We start from the raw sequence: 15,242 nt of genomic DNA on the forward strand, positions 1-15,242 counted from the left end.
CGTGATAATCATAACTTCTTTGATCCAAAAGCGGGCTTCTACTTACTTTTTGGTAAGCAGACCATTCTTAAGACCATAAGTTTTAATTTTTAACTTGGAAACTATTGTTATTATACCTATATACTATATTTCCACTTGTTATCTTCAGTTTCTGTTGAGGATTTAAGGGGACTTTGATTTATCATGGTCTAAAAAAGCACTTAAAATTTTTTTATAGTATTGTCACCTGTCACTATTAGAAATTTTCATGATTGAATGATTGCATTTGTATTGTACTATCTGATATGATTTAGAACAATGACTTTAACTGTATGCATTAATGTTTTCAAGAATTCCAGTGAATATTGCTTGCAAGTGTTACAGAAAATGTGTCATTCCATCCCTTTCTCTATACCTCTACTCAGTAGCGAGCCCGATGGAAAGATCGGGAAAACTTTTTGTTTTTTATGAGAAGGGTTGGAATAGTGCTATCTGTAATAGAGTGGAAGGGATTGGTTTATTGCCTCATTTAAAAATAGCTGAGTTCAGTGATCCAAACTGCTAAAGTATTTTACAGCTTTGGGAAAAAAGACATCATTCATTGAAAATGCCACTGTAGCCCTCGCCGGTGTGGCTCAGTGGTAGAGTGTCGGCCAACAGACCGAAGGGTGGAGAGTTTGATTCCAGTCAAGGGCACATACCTGGGTTGCAGGTTTGTTCCCAGCCCCAGTCGGGGTGGGGGCAGGAGGCAGCCAATCAATGTCTCTCTCTCTCCCCCTCCCTCCCTTCTTCCCTCCCACTCTTTAATAACCAATGGAAAAAATATCCTCGGGTGCGGATTAACAAAAAAAGAAAATGTCAATATAATGCTGGTCCTACATTTTTGTTTTTTAAACTTTTATTCCTACAGAGATAGTGATCATACTGTAGAGATATATAGTGCTCAGGGGTTGGAGAGAGTCAAGAGATTGCTAAAATTAAGTGACAGATGTGGTACAGCCCCATATATGGTGTAAAAGCAGCAGCTGCAACAAAAATAATAGTGTATTATTTTACCACATACCTTTCCAAAAAGGTAGATGTATTCTTTGAGTCTCCCCTCCTCTAATCTGACCTCCTCTGGTTTCTTAAACTAAAGTAACCTTGCGGCCCCTCACCCAAATGCTGGTTGCTTGTGTTTTTTTCCCCCATGAAGGAATTTTCTCTTGTGTATAAGTGCTCTGGCAGCGAGTCAGTAGTTTTCGGCGTTACTTTTCTATTAGCTCCTAGTCAGGAAGCTCAGTCAGGGGTTGGAATGATTGCTAAACACTGAGGATTTCCCAAGACCCATTTTAAGAGTGAACTAATACAGTGACTCCTGGGAACTTTGAAACTCATCCTTTATCACAAGCGTTATTCTGAGATCCACACAGTAGACGCTTGTTTGGTTCAATTGCAAATAAAGCTTTTGAGTCACATGATTTCTAGACTAGTAATATTGTTTAGGAAAAGGAAGATTAGTTCCTTATGTGTCATGTTCCATTTTAACAGTCCCTGTAAATAACAGATTAAGTCCTATTTATATAGTGTTCTTATAAGGGTGTTGATCTTTGGTTCTTTGAGTCATTTCTAGCAAGAACACCTGAAATCTTGTTCCCTGCCCCCTTCCTGCCTTAGTCTATTGAGAAATTAATCAAGGGCCAAAATTATTTCTGTATTTGGTCTTTGTCTCTAATTGCAAGTGCAGTATTGGGGTTATGAGTCCTCAGAAGTTTTCAGATTTTAAAATGTGAAGGATCTTGGAAGCATGAATCAGACTGATGAATCTCAGAAGGAAGGTGGGGGTGGGAGGGTGGGGACAGATTAACCAAAGGATTTATATGCATATATGCATAACCCAGGGACACAGACAGTGGTGTGGTGAGGGATGGGAGGGTGGTGGGTGCTGGGTGGAAGGGGTCAATGGGGAGAAAAGGGGGACATCTGTGATATTTTGAACAACAACAAAATTAAAATTGAAAATTCAATTACAATTACTTCTTGGTATGGCTGTTGGTTCTGAGCTATGTGGCACAATAAAATATACTAAATGTGCAAAAAAAATTTAAAAAATTAAAAAATTAAATTTGAAGGGTCTTGTCACAGTGTTTCCTGGTGAGGTTGTTTATTTAGAATAAATAAAAAATTTCCCACTTCATTTTTTCTTCTGCCCCCTACGTACAAGCTGTTTACTTGTGTTAATGTAAGAAACATTCAAACCTGTGAAGAATTTTTGTGAGTGTATTTGACAAATGCTGGGAAGCAGAATCTCAACGGACTGAGATAATGCTCTGGAGAACGGCAGTTTCCACCTTGCTTTATAGATGACAGTCAAAAGAGGAGACGCAAGCGGGTCACATGAAATCCCCCGTGATAGATTAGGGAGGCGGGAAAAAGCCAAGTTCGGAGGGGGACCTCTGGGATTGGGTAAAAAGTCAAATGATGAGTACAGGTTAGCTAATAGTCAACAGTTAACATGATAAAAATAACAGTGAGGGATCTGTGGTCTCAGCAGGTGGTGCCTGTGCTTTGAGGGGTCTGGAAAAAGGAAAAATGACTGACAGTATGTTATTCCAACAGTATGTTATTGTAGATGCAAAAAGACAGTAGACTGGCTCAGATAAGGTAAAGATTGACCATTGTCAGGGCAGATACCAGTCTAGGACATGACTACCCACCATAACTGCTTTTTACTTCAAAAAAGTCTTACAGACCATCCTTTGTGGTTATTTCAGGTCTCTGAGTTTGCAAGGCCGCCACGCGCGCAGGCCTTCTCTGAGCTAGTCAGGCTAGCAGGTGGCTTCTTTTGGTCCATACTTGTAACTACAGTGAAGTGAAGCGCAGGTTGCTCTTGGAGGGATTGGCCGTCAGTTATCAGTTCTGCGTTACCCTAACAGAGACTGGGAACATGGGAACTGGCTGTAGGCTCTGCCTGGTCTGTTTCCATCTGTTTTGGATTGCTCCTTGGTCAGCCAAAAAAGGAGTCAAGGGTATCACTTTGAAGTGGTGGGCCAAGTAAGAGAATTTCCTGTTGCAGTTGTCCTGATTTTTAAATTAGTGCCACCCATTCTTCCCTCTTTCCCCTGATCACATACCCAGTTGATGATATACTTACTTTCAGGGAATCAGCATCACTACTCTCTAAAGCCCGGAGCTCCTGATCCTGCCTAGAACAAAGAATTTCAGGTCTCAAAATTGATAGTTAAACCATCTTTAGAAGAAAGACATGTGGTTCAAATTAGAGTCTGCTGCTGTGTATTAAGGGGAAGGGGATATAAGATACCATTTCAGCCTGCAGACAGAAGCTAACCAGCCAACCAGGGTGTTGGGGGTTGGAAAAGAGACTTAAATGATCTTAGGCGCCATTTATAAGTGGAGAAATAATGACCATAGGCACATGAAGAGAACAACTCCACCCATATGGCCTCTGTTGAGTACCCATCTTGACCAGTTTCTTCTGTTGTTTCTCCCTCTTCTTCTGTAACTTTAGAATATTCATCATTTTAATGTTGAATCTGTAGGTTATAAATCTTTCCTGTTGCCAATAAATAAACAGTAAGGGATATAAAGTATTTTCTGAGGCATCTTCCTACCTATTCTGAAACTAACTGTTCAGTATTTTATTTCTTTTTATTTAAGATGACATTTTAAAGTCTTTAAATTAAAATTTTAATTATAGAATAATATAAGCACACTATAGGAAATTTAAACAACAAAAGATTTCTAAATATTCAAACTGGAATCCCACATCCTAAACTTATCATTTTGAGTGCATTTCTTTTGTTCTTTAACTATGTATTTTTCCATAATTATAGTCAGTGTATGTATAATCTTATGTGCAGTTTCTATCCTTTATATTATATCAAATATTTTTCCCATGCTGCTCCATATAATCATTTTTAATGATTGCATATCAAGTAGATATGCTGTAATTTACTTATTCTATCCCGTATTGGGTTTTTAAAAATTTTTATTTATTTTTCATTTATAGCTGATGTACAATATTAGTTTCAGATGTAAAATATAGTAATTAGACATTTATATACCTTTCGAAGTGATTACCCCCGTAAGTCTAGTACCCCTCTGACACTATATATAGTTATTACAATATTATTCACTATATTCTCTATCCTATACCTACATCCTGTGACTGTTTCCTTTTTAAATTTTTATTTATTGGTTTTAGAGAGAGAAAGGGAGTGAGGAAGAGAAGGTGGAAGTGAGGGGGGGGCGAGAAACATCGACCTGCTGTTCCACCCAGTTAGGCACTCATTGGTTGATTCTTGTCTGTGTCCTGAATGGGGATTGAGTGTGCAACCTTGACATACCGGGATGACATTCCAACCAACTGAGCTACCCGGATATTTTATATTATTTTTGAATTACAGTTTATATTTAATATTTTGCGTTAGTTTCAGGTGTACAGCATAATGGTTAGACAACCGTGTGCTTCACAAGGTGACCCTCTCAGTATTTCCAGTACCCACCTGGCACCACACAGTCACTACAGTGTTTTTGACCGTGTTCCCTGTGCTGTACTTTACATCCCTCTGACTATTTTTCAACTACCGATCTGTACTTCTCAACCCCTTCACCTTTCTCACCCAGCCCCCTAAACCCCTCCCCTCTGGCAGCTGTCAGTCTCTTCTCTGTATCTATCAGTCTATTTATGTTTTGTTTGTTCATTTACTTGTTCTTTAGATTTCACATATAAGTGAAATCATATGGCATTTGTTTTTCTCTGACCAACCTAATTCACTTAGTATAATATCCTTCAAGTCCATTCATACTGTTGTAAATGGTAAGATTTCGTTCTTTTTTATGGCTGGGTAATATTTCAATGTGTAAATGTACCACAACCTTTTATCCACCTGTCTATTGATGGGCACTTGGGTTGCTTCCCTATCTTGGCTATTGTAAATAACACTGCAATGAGCGTAGGGGTGCATATATTCTTTCAAACTGATATTTTGGATTTCTTCAGATACATACCCAGAAGTGGAGCCGCTGGGTCAAAAGGCAGCTCCATCTGTAATTTTTTGAGGACCCTCCATACTGTTTTCCATAGTGGCTGCACCCGTCTGCATTCCCACCAGCAATGTGGAAGGGCTCCCCTTTCTCTGCAGCCTCTTCAGCATGTGTTGCCCGTTGACTTGTTGATGGAGCCATTCTGACAGGTGTGAGGTGAGACCTCATTGTGGGTTTAATTTGCATCTCTGATGATTAGCGACGCTGAGCATTTTCTCCTGTGTCTCTGGGCCATCTGTATGTCCTCTTTGGAGAAGTGTCTATTCAGGTCCTTTGCCCATTTTTCAATTGGATTTTTGGGGGGGTTGGTGTTTAGTTGTATGAGTTCTTTATAAATTTATGGATATTAACCTCTTACCAGATGTATCATAATGTTATGAGAGCATAGCAATTCTGTATAGGGCTTTAGTGTTAATACTCTCCACTCCTTTCTTTGGCATTTGTTAGTGCACTTCAGGACTACAGAGCCTATTTACTTAACCCTTTGTACTTGTTTTTACTTACAGCATCGTCGCCCTTCTGTTCTTTATATTGCACCAGTGCTTAGCCTAACAGTGCTCTTCATCCTGAGCCCTGTGAACTGAGCTAGCTTTGAGAGTGTAATTTACTTTACTTATGTCCTCTAATTAGAATGACCCCAGGCTGACACGAGCTGACGTAATACAGCAGTCCAGTGTTCCTTCAGGTGAGGGTAGTTCTGGGAAGCTAGGAGATGGTGGTTACTGAATACAGAGTGGGTAAGGTTTTAAAGAAAGGGTTAGACTTTGTTCATTCACTGGCTTGTCACCTAACGGATTTGAATATTTTAAAGGTATAATAAAAAAATATGTTATATAAAATAGGGGAGAGTTAAGATTTATCTGAAAGATTTGCCAAAATTGTGTCAACTGTTGGTTACCCAGTTTGTTTGTTGTTTGTTTGTTTACTATCCAGTATTTGGATATTTTTCTCCCCTTTCTTCTGGTCATCCATGTTTTTCAATTTGCTGGTTTATCAAGCTTGTTTACCTTAAGTTGGACATATTAAAGAAGGGACATTTGAATCTCTTTGTTACAGCTCTTGTTCAGTTAGGGGAGATAGTGACATTATAGACAAAAATGAATTTTTAAATCACTTAAATTATTTAAAATAATGTGTCTCAGTATTCAGGTTGCTATAACAAAATACCACAGTCTAGGTGGCTTAAAAACAACAGAAACTTATTGCTCACAGTTCTGGAGGCTAGAATTTCGAGATCATGACTGCAGCCTAGTTGCCTTATGGTAAAGGCCATCCTCCTGTTTATAGCTGAGTCCTCATACAGTGGGAAAGGCTAAGGTTTCTCTAGAGCCTCCTCTGTAAGGGCATGAATCCCATTTGTGAGGGCTCCACCCTCATGAACTAAGCACTTCCCAAAGGTTCCCACCTTCTAGTATCATCATATTGGGCATTAGGATTTCAACATATGAATTTGGTGGGACACAAACATTCAGACCATAACATAATGTATGCTGTCTTTATCCTTAACATGAGTTATTGAGAAATGGTTATTTTATCATAAGATTAATGCTAATATTTTTAGTGATGTGAGCTATTTATAATTTATACCTAATTGCCATTGTATTACGACAGTGATTATACATATCATTAAAATATTTACTTCTCCTTTTACATTGTATTTAATTACAACTGTAGACTTTATCATTGTATATAAAGTCTGTCATTTGCTGTTCTTCATATAGTATTATTGTTGTTTTCAACAAAAACTCCAGCAGGATCCCTGTTTTAGCAAGAAGCTCCCAGTTCCTGCCCTCATAACTATTCCCTAAGAGCTGCTCTGAGTTCTCATACATTTATTCCCTTTTTTATACTTACCTCTCTTTTTCTCCCTCCCTCTGTTTTTAGTCAGTCAGTGAATCACTTGCAAGATATTTATTGACTGCCTTCTCTTCTAGGCACTAGGAAATCAGTGGTGAGAGAAGCAGCCCGATCCCTGCCCTCCCGAGCCCTCTGGGAGTGGAGCTTAGATCTCAGTGAGATGACTCTGAACAGCAAGGAATAGAAGGGGTGAGGGAGAAAAAGGAACTTCCTTTTTCCCTTTCCATTGCTTATGGTGCGATGCCATGTATATGCACAGAAACATGCCTTACCCATATACGTATACTTTAACACTGTGCAGTTACCACTCGTATCAGGAAATAGTAATTTCATCAGCCCAGACAGCACCCCGCCGTCTCAACTTCATCCTTCCCCCAAGAGGGAATCACTGTCTTGATTTTTGTGTTACTTGCTTTGTTTAAGAGGGGTTTTTTAAAAAGTAGTTTTACCACCTGTCAAATGCATCCCTCAGGAGGTTTGCTTCAGGGTAGCCATTTATATTGAATATAATGTGCAATGGCCCATATTTAATAGAGTTTGCCTTTTTTTGAACTATGTATGAATGGAATCATACAGAATGTGTTGAGTCTTATCCACACAGCACTATGTTTGGGGGATTTATCCATGTTTGTTTAGCTGTGATTCATTCACTTTTATTTCTATATTCCATGGTATGAATATATCATAAGTTATTTTTCGATTGTATCTATTGATGGCTCTTTAATTGCTTTCAGTTTGGAGCTCTACTGACAGCTGTAAAACATTCTCAAACATTTATCCTGTTACACTCTTGAGCATTAATGTTCATTCTTAAACATTTAAGAATGTAAACCTAAGAGTGAATTTGTGGGTCATACAGTGTGTCTGTTTTCAGCTTTCATTTGAGAATGCCAGCCTGGTGCCAGGCCTGTGCGTGGGTTTCCATTTTCGCACGACTTCCCCAGTGCTGTATATTATTCCCCTTTGTGATTTTTGTCAGTCTCGTGTGTTTGTAATGGTTATCTCATTGTGATTTAGTTTTTCTATTTTTTCTTTAATAATGAGGCTGAGCTGCTTTTCATGTCTGTTGGCCTATTTTGTGAAGTTTCTGCTTAAATAAGTCTTTTGCCCATTTTTCTACTGGATTGTATGTCTTACTGATTTATAGGAGTTTTGTTTCAGTAGTAAGGATATATGAATCTTTTGTTTTATATGTATAAATATTTTCTCTCAATTGTGGTTTCTTATTTCAGTCTCTTAAAAATATCTTTAAGTGAATAGACATTTTAATATAATTTTAATATGACCAAATTTACCACTTTTTCTTTATGATTAGTGCTTTGCATTTCTTGTTTAAGAAATCTTTCCATTCCCTGAGGCATAAAGATATTCTCCTTTACTATTTTATGGAAATTTTATAGCTTTACCTTTTACATTAAGTCTGTGATCTACCTGGAATTGATTTTAGGATTTAGTGTGAGGATTTAATTATTTTCTATGAGGAAAACCAGTTGTTCCTATGCCATTTACTTAAAATTTTATTCTTTTTTTAAAAATGTGTTTTTATTGATTTTAGAGAGAGAGGAATGGAGAGGGAGAGAGAAAAACATCAATGTGAGAAACATCAATCAGTTGCCTCCCTCATGCACCCAAACTGGGGATCAAACCCGCAACCTAGGTATGTGCCCTGACCGGAAATCAGACTTGTGACCGTGTTGTGTACAGGACAGTGCGCAACCAACTGAGCCACACCAGTCAGGGCAAAAATTTATTCTTTCCCCTCTGATATACAGTGCCTACCATTCTTTTCAGTGCATTGTTTTTAGAGAAGCTTGTGAACACATAGCATTCCTCAAACACTGTATGCCTCTGGGAATCGCATAAGTAAAACAGAGGGTTTACAGTCAAGAACAAAATGAAAACAGTAGACTAATAATTAGGGAATTGGGAAGTTGTATAAAATTAGTTGTGGGGTGTACATTCACCTCATTATAAACATATATATGATGCTGAAACCACAGTATGGGTGGGGGCTTTCAGGGCATCCAGGCTGGCATTATACACTGGGCCTTGTTCTTAGTAATTTTTTTAAAACTTTGAATTTAGGCATATTACTTAATGAACCTCACTTTCCCAGACATAAAACAAAAATAATGCTCAGCTTAATGAGGTAATACATACACGGCACAATAGCAGCACTTGACAGAGTGTCCTTTTAAAAACAGTGGTTTTCTTTCTTCCATATAATTGAAGGTGCTGCATAAATGGGAGAATTGCTGCACTGAGAGAGATAAATGAAGATGATCCAGGTCTAGGTCCTCCCAGGACACCGGCTCCCTCCAGGGTTCTTGCCACTCAGCTCTAGGGCCATGTCGGTCATTGCTAAGTACCCTGAAAGAGCTCACTGAGACTTCAGAGTAACTTATTGGTCGTCATCAAGCGTGGGAGGAAGGCCTTATTGTATTCACATTGTGACCCTCTAGGTGATTCGGATGAATCTGAATTATGTTCGTAGTGCATTATGTGTCTTAGCATATCTGTATAAAAAAGAACAGAAATTCTGAGGGAAGTTTTCCCATTTCCCACCTGGAGTCACTATGTCACTATAGTCTCACCCCAGGTAAAAGTTGCCTCCCACTTGGGTGACATCCTGTGGCTGCTGCAGGCTGCCTTGTCCTGCTCTGAAGTGCTTCTCTCCGCTCCCTTACTGTGGCGACAGTTCGCAATTTCCTTTCTCCGGGAGAGAGCGAGCGCCTTTCTTCTTTCCGCGGCATTCTCCCTGCTCCTGCGTCCGAGGGGCTGAAGTAGGTCATTCTAAATTCATTTTTCAAACAACAATGGTGATTCTGATGTACAGACAGGGTTGAAAATCAGGGGTTAAAGAGAGGACAAGGGGGTGGGATGGGTGGTGCTTAAGATTAGATGTAAGTACTTATAAGGAGAGTGGCTTTTATTTAGGTGGGAGATGCCCGGCCGGGCGTGGCTCAGCGGTTGAGCATCGACCTAGGATCCAGGCGATTGGGGTTCGGTTCCCGGTCAGGGCACAGGCCCGGGTTGCGGGCTGCAGCCGGTCAATGACTCTCTCATCATTGATGTTTCTCTCTCTCTCCCCCTCTCCTTTCCTCTCTCTGAGATCAATAAAGATATGTTTAAAATAAATAAATAAATAAATAAAGTTTATTCAGGCGGGAGGCTCCGGAATGCTTATTGCATTACTGAAATAACTACGAGGAGAAACGTCTTTGTGACCTGGTTGAGGCAGTGGTTTCTCAGGCTTAACACCAAAAGCATAAGTGACGAAAGAAAATCCAGATAAATGGAACTGCATCACAATTAAAAAACTGTGCGTCATCAGGAAAGTAAAAAGATCATCGGTAGACTTGTATCCAGAATATACAAGGAACTCTTACAACTCAATAGTAAGACACCCGATTTAAAAATGGGCAAAATATTTGGAGAGACATTTATCCAAAAAAGTACAAATGGCCAGTAGGCACATGAAGTGGTGATCGGCATCATCAGCAGTCAGGGACTGCAGATCAAATCCACAGTAAGACACCACGTTACCCTGTTAAGATGACTGTAATTTTCTTTTAAAAACCAGTAAGGCTGCGGGGAAACTAGAACCTCTGTGCATTGTTGGTAGGAGTATAAACTGGCGCATGCACTTTGGCAAACAGTTTGGGCAGTTCTTCAAAAGATTAAATGTGGAGTTAGCGTAACATATGACCCAGCGATTCCACTCCTGGGCACATACTCGAGAAAGTAAAACGTATATCCACAGAAGACTTACGCGAATGTTTATAGCATTAGTAATAATACCGAAAAGTGGAAACAGTCTAAATGTTCACCAGCCGATGAATAGATAGATAAAGTGGTATACCCACATACCAGTTTTATTCAGCAATAAAAAAGGAACTACTGATATATGGTACAACATGGTAAAAACATGCTAAGTGAAAGAAGCCGGTCACAAAAGATCACATATTATATGATTCCTTTTATACCAAATGTTCAGAATTGAGAAATCCATAGAGACAGAGTTGATTAGTGATTGCCTAGGGCTGGGCATTTGTAGAAGAGCTGAGAAGGGGAAGCGGAGAGCGACTGCTAATTGGTTTGGAGTTTCTTTAATTGAGCTAATGGCTGAAGAACTCTGAATATACTAAAAGACACCGAACAGTGTAATTTAAATAGGTGAATTTTATGGGATGTGAAGTGTATCTCAATAAGGCTGTAGAAAAAAATCTAAATAAAAGCAGCAATGATGAGACTGTGTCATGAACCAAAGATGATGATTAGTTCATATTAGTTTTAGTCTAATAAAATTTTTTAATTTTTTGAAAAAAAGAAGAAAAAGAAGGAAGGAAAGAAGCAAGCAAAGCACTGGTCTACAGGATGAAGCCTAAGGTCCTTATTCTAGCATTTAAAGCTATATTTTTTCTGGCCTGATGCTACTGTGTAATCCTATTTCTTGCCACATACACACCTCTGCAAACCCTAAATCCTACCCAGGGCTGGCAGTCTCTTTGTTTTTGTTTGAACTTCAGCACACTAGCTCCAAGTGATCGCCTTTGCTGTGCTGTCCCGCAGCCACCGTTCAGCAGTCCCTTTTCGCATTCCCCCTCTGCCTCCTCAGATCCTAGCCATTCAGCCGAGTTCTCCTTCCTCTAAGTCCTTCCATAGGAACACATCTTTCCTGCCTTTGGTTCTTTCATAGGAACCAGCATGTTGCTATGTCCATTGGAAGGCGGCTTCCATATGTTGTATATATGAGTGAAAGAAATGGTGGAACCTATTTAGAGATTGAGAATTTTAGAATAAGAAGCTTTAGTAAATAATGAAAGACTTTATAAATAAGAACAGCTCGAGAGCAAAAATAAGATGAATGGAAGTATGGTTTTCCTAGGTTCAAGGTAACTGAGCAGACTTAAGTTCTAAAAGCTTTTGTTTTGCCTGGTTGGCGTGGTTCAGCGGATGAGCATCCACCTGGGATCCAGGAGATTGCGGTTCGATTCCCGGTCGGGGCACATGCTCGGGTTTTCGGGCTCGATCCCCAGCAGGGGGTGTGCAGGAGGCAGCTCATCAATGACTCTCATCATTAATGTTTCTCTCTCTCTCTCTCTCTCTCCCTTCCTCTCTCTGAAATCAATAAAGACATACTTATAAATAAACAAGTAAAAGCTTTTGTTTCCCTGCTGCTTTGGCATTTCTGATCCAAGCCAGCAAGAATGCTTCCTCATTCATTTTACTCATTGCTTTAAATTTTGTTGTGGTAATTTCTCTTCCAAGTTGGGTCATCTTGCAGTTTTTCAGTTGTCTATATGTTTAGATAACTAAAAACCAACAAAAATCTTAGTAATTCTGTTCCATGTCTATCTATTTTCCACCTACCCCATCCCACCTTCACTTCCTACCACATATGCCAGCGGCATTCCCTAGCACTTCCTTAAACTACCAACAAAATCTGAACTATACTGGTTTGACTTTTATCTGCTTTTAGTTTTCCTTCTAGACTTGGAATGCTCCCAAATTCAAGCAGCAGAGGGAATGAAAAGATGGCACTCATCCCAGCTGCTGCTCAGTCCCTGAAGTGTTGATCAGAAGGCACTGGACTTTGAAAATGAGTTCCAGATTTAGTACCTGTAATAATTTGAGGTTCCTCCCGCATCCGTAATTTAAATATTTAGGAAGTAAGTTACGATATAACGAATTGACAGCAATCTAGCCAGAATTTTAACTTAACAAGGTGCACAGCGCTATTGAAGATGAATGTGAGGTACCTGTGAAGGGGCGCTAGTAGGGAAGGTGAGAGCAGTAAGCTTTCAATAAAACTGTCAATTTATAGTCACGTGTATTGAAGCAGGAGAGCGGGTCAGATCCTGTTGGGTTTGGTACATTAAAGAATGAATTGGGATATCCCAGGATCATTCATCAGAGGAAGCTGGCTTTAATGGGGGGGGGGAAAGTGACCTAGCAGGCAGGGAGAGGCAACTGTTGCTTACATGTGCGAGGGATAAGAACAATACTTGAAATAACTATAGGAGACCTGCACAGGTTTACAGGCCTAGAAGAGTTTTGCTTGGTATGAAATAGGAAATAAGAACAACGGGGTGGGTTTTGTTGTTGAATCTTATCAAAATTGAAATCTTGCTGTTGGTCATTGGGCCTAGCTGTGGAAGCCAGCTGTTTGGTTGTGACATGCCATGGAAGCACGTGCTTCCCTAGATATGGCCTCTCTGACTGCCAGGTCCTACTCATATCATTCATTCTTGCACTCATTTCTCATATAAACACCTAATGACAATCAAAGCCTGTAGCCATAGCTGAAGATACTTCCCTTTGATACTGTTCCCTTTGCAAAGGTTTCCTGTTTGGTAGATTCAGTAAACAAGCTCATGCCGTCAACTTTGTGCCTTCCCCTCCCCAGCAGAGTGAGACGGTAGAAAGGCTATTATCTACAGACAGAGCATTTGTAATTCAAATGAGAAATTTCCTATATATTTTAAGTTGCTTATTAGGAAAATTTAAAGTCATCTGGTTTTAATTCATTGCTTGGCCCCTTCTTGACAGAAGAGACTTTTTTTATTGAGGAATGAGAGCATTCGGTTTCTCAAAGAAGTAACTAGAATGAGCTTCTAATGATGGCCCTGAACTCTAAGCCCCTCAAGATCATTAAGTTAATTTTAGAGCCTTGGGAGGGATGGCTAGGAGGTAGAGGCTCCAGTAGCTGGCCAGCTGCCATTGTCAGTACGAGCAGGCTCCGGGAGCCAGGAGGTGAGAGGATTGGCCCAGTGATTTTATTACAGTTTAATTTAGTGACCTTACTTGAGTCCCTACTATGTATGGAAACGCTGTGGAAATTAGGACAAATAAAATGATATCCCTCCCATTTACTGACTATTAGAGGGAATAAACACATAGTATAACTGAGTATAATATAAGACAGAGATGTGGTTCGTATGTAGAGATATAAGCAAAGAACTGTGGAAGCACCGAGGAGGAAACCATTGACGTGGTGTTTGTGGTGGACATCAGCTAAGGCTTCATACGGGAAGTAATACTTTACTGGGCCTTGAAACAAAGTGATCTTTCAAATGTGGAAAGGAAGGGAAAAGGCATGGCCCAGAGAGGAAATCGAATAAGTAAGGCACATAAACACAGGATGTGAGTAGGCTATTAATGCTAGAATGACCAGGGATAAGTTGGAAATTAGGGTGGAGTTGGGTGGTGAGGACCTTAAATACTAAGAAGTTTAGACTATTCTGTAAGCAGAAGGGAGCTCCCAAATGTTTTTAAGCAAGGATGTAACACAGTGTGATTTGTGTAACATTCACTGTGCAATGAATGGATGGCTTAGAGGGAAATAATAGGTATAAGTAATCTATGTCAGAGACGATAAGAGTATGAACTGAGATGGTAGGAATGTAAATAGGAAGGAGAAGAGGGCACACTTACAGGGTAGCAGCAGTCTAGTTCTACCAGCTCAAACTGGGAACTGAGCAAAGAAGGAAAGATGACTCTCCTGCTCCTAATAACTGGAATGGTAATGCCATTAATGACCGTGGGGACGTGACTGTTAGAGCAGACTTGATTTTGGAAAACGGTGAGTTTGAGGTGTTTCTTTCCAGGCAAGTATTAGAAGTTCATGTCAAGAACTTAAGAGTTGGAACTAGAGTCAGAGATATAAATTTGGAGAATTATTACCAAGCAAATGATAGTGGGAACTCTGGTAGGAGAAGATTTAGCCCTGAGAAAAAGTGGAGAGCAGGGGCACAGTCAAAATCAGCACATGACTTACTAGAACATGCCTTCTGTAGACCATAGAAAGAAGAGAAACAGCAAAAGGAGACAGAGTTGTTAATGAGAGTGAAACTAGGAATGGGAGGAAGACACAGAGAGTAGGGAGGTGCTGGGCATTTTCAGACACTGACCACAGGGAATGGGTCAGTCTGGGGGAGTTCTGGTGTGTCATACATATGACTCGTTTGTATAAATACTGATACACATAAAAGCACTTCTCAGTGAGTGACTCTCTAGGCTTTGGCCTGTCAGCCTCGCTCATTTTAGTATTCCTCCCCAAACCTCACCCCTTCTATCTCCTACCTAGTCTCTCTTTAAAAAGTGGGAGGTGGAGAAAAGGAGGGAAATTGAAGCTAACATGTAACCATTCTTTGTTCAATTTATAAATAAGTTGTATATTCTTTACTTTGAATAAGCAACCTTAAAAATAATAATGTTACTTTGTCTGATTTTTATTTTATTATTTAAAAAATATCTTTATTGATTTCAGAGAGAGGAAGGGAGAGGGAGAGAGAGAGAAACATCAATGATGAGAAGGTCATTGAATCCGCTGCCTCTTGCACGCCCCCGACTGGGGA

The 15,242-nt window shown here is 39.7% G+C and overlaps 1 protein-coding gene across 3 annotated transcripts in view; it reads left to right on the forward strand.

The window, feature by feature from the left end:
* Positions 1–15,242, forward strand: part of SIK3 (SIK family kinase 3) — a 260,030-nt gene that overhangs the window by 191,930 nt on the left and 52,858 nt on the right. The window lies entirely within an intron of this gene.

The sequence above is a fragment of the Miniopterus natalensis genome, chromosome 11, assembly GCF_054644295.1.
Source record: "Miniopterus natalensis isolate mMinNat1 chromosome 11, mMinNat1.hap1, whole genome shotgun sequence".
NCBI lineage: Eukaryota > Metazoa > Chordata > Mammalia > Chiroptera > Miniopteridae > Miniopterus > Miniopterus natalensis.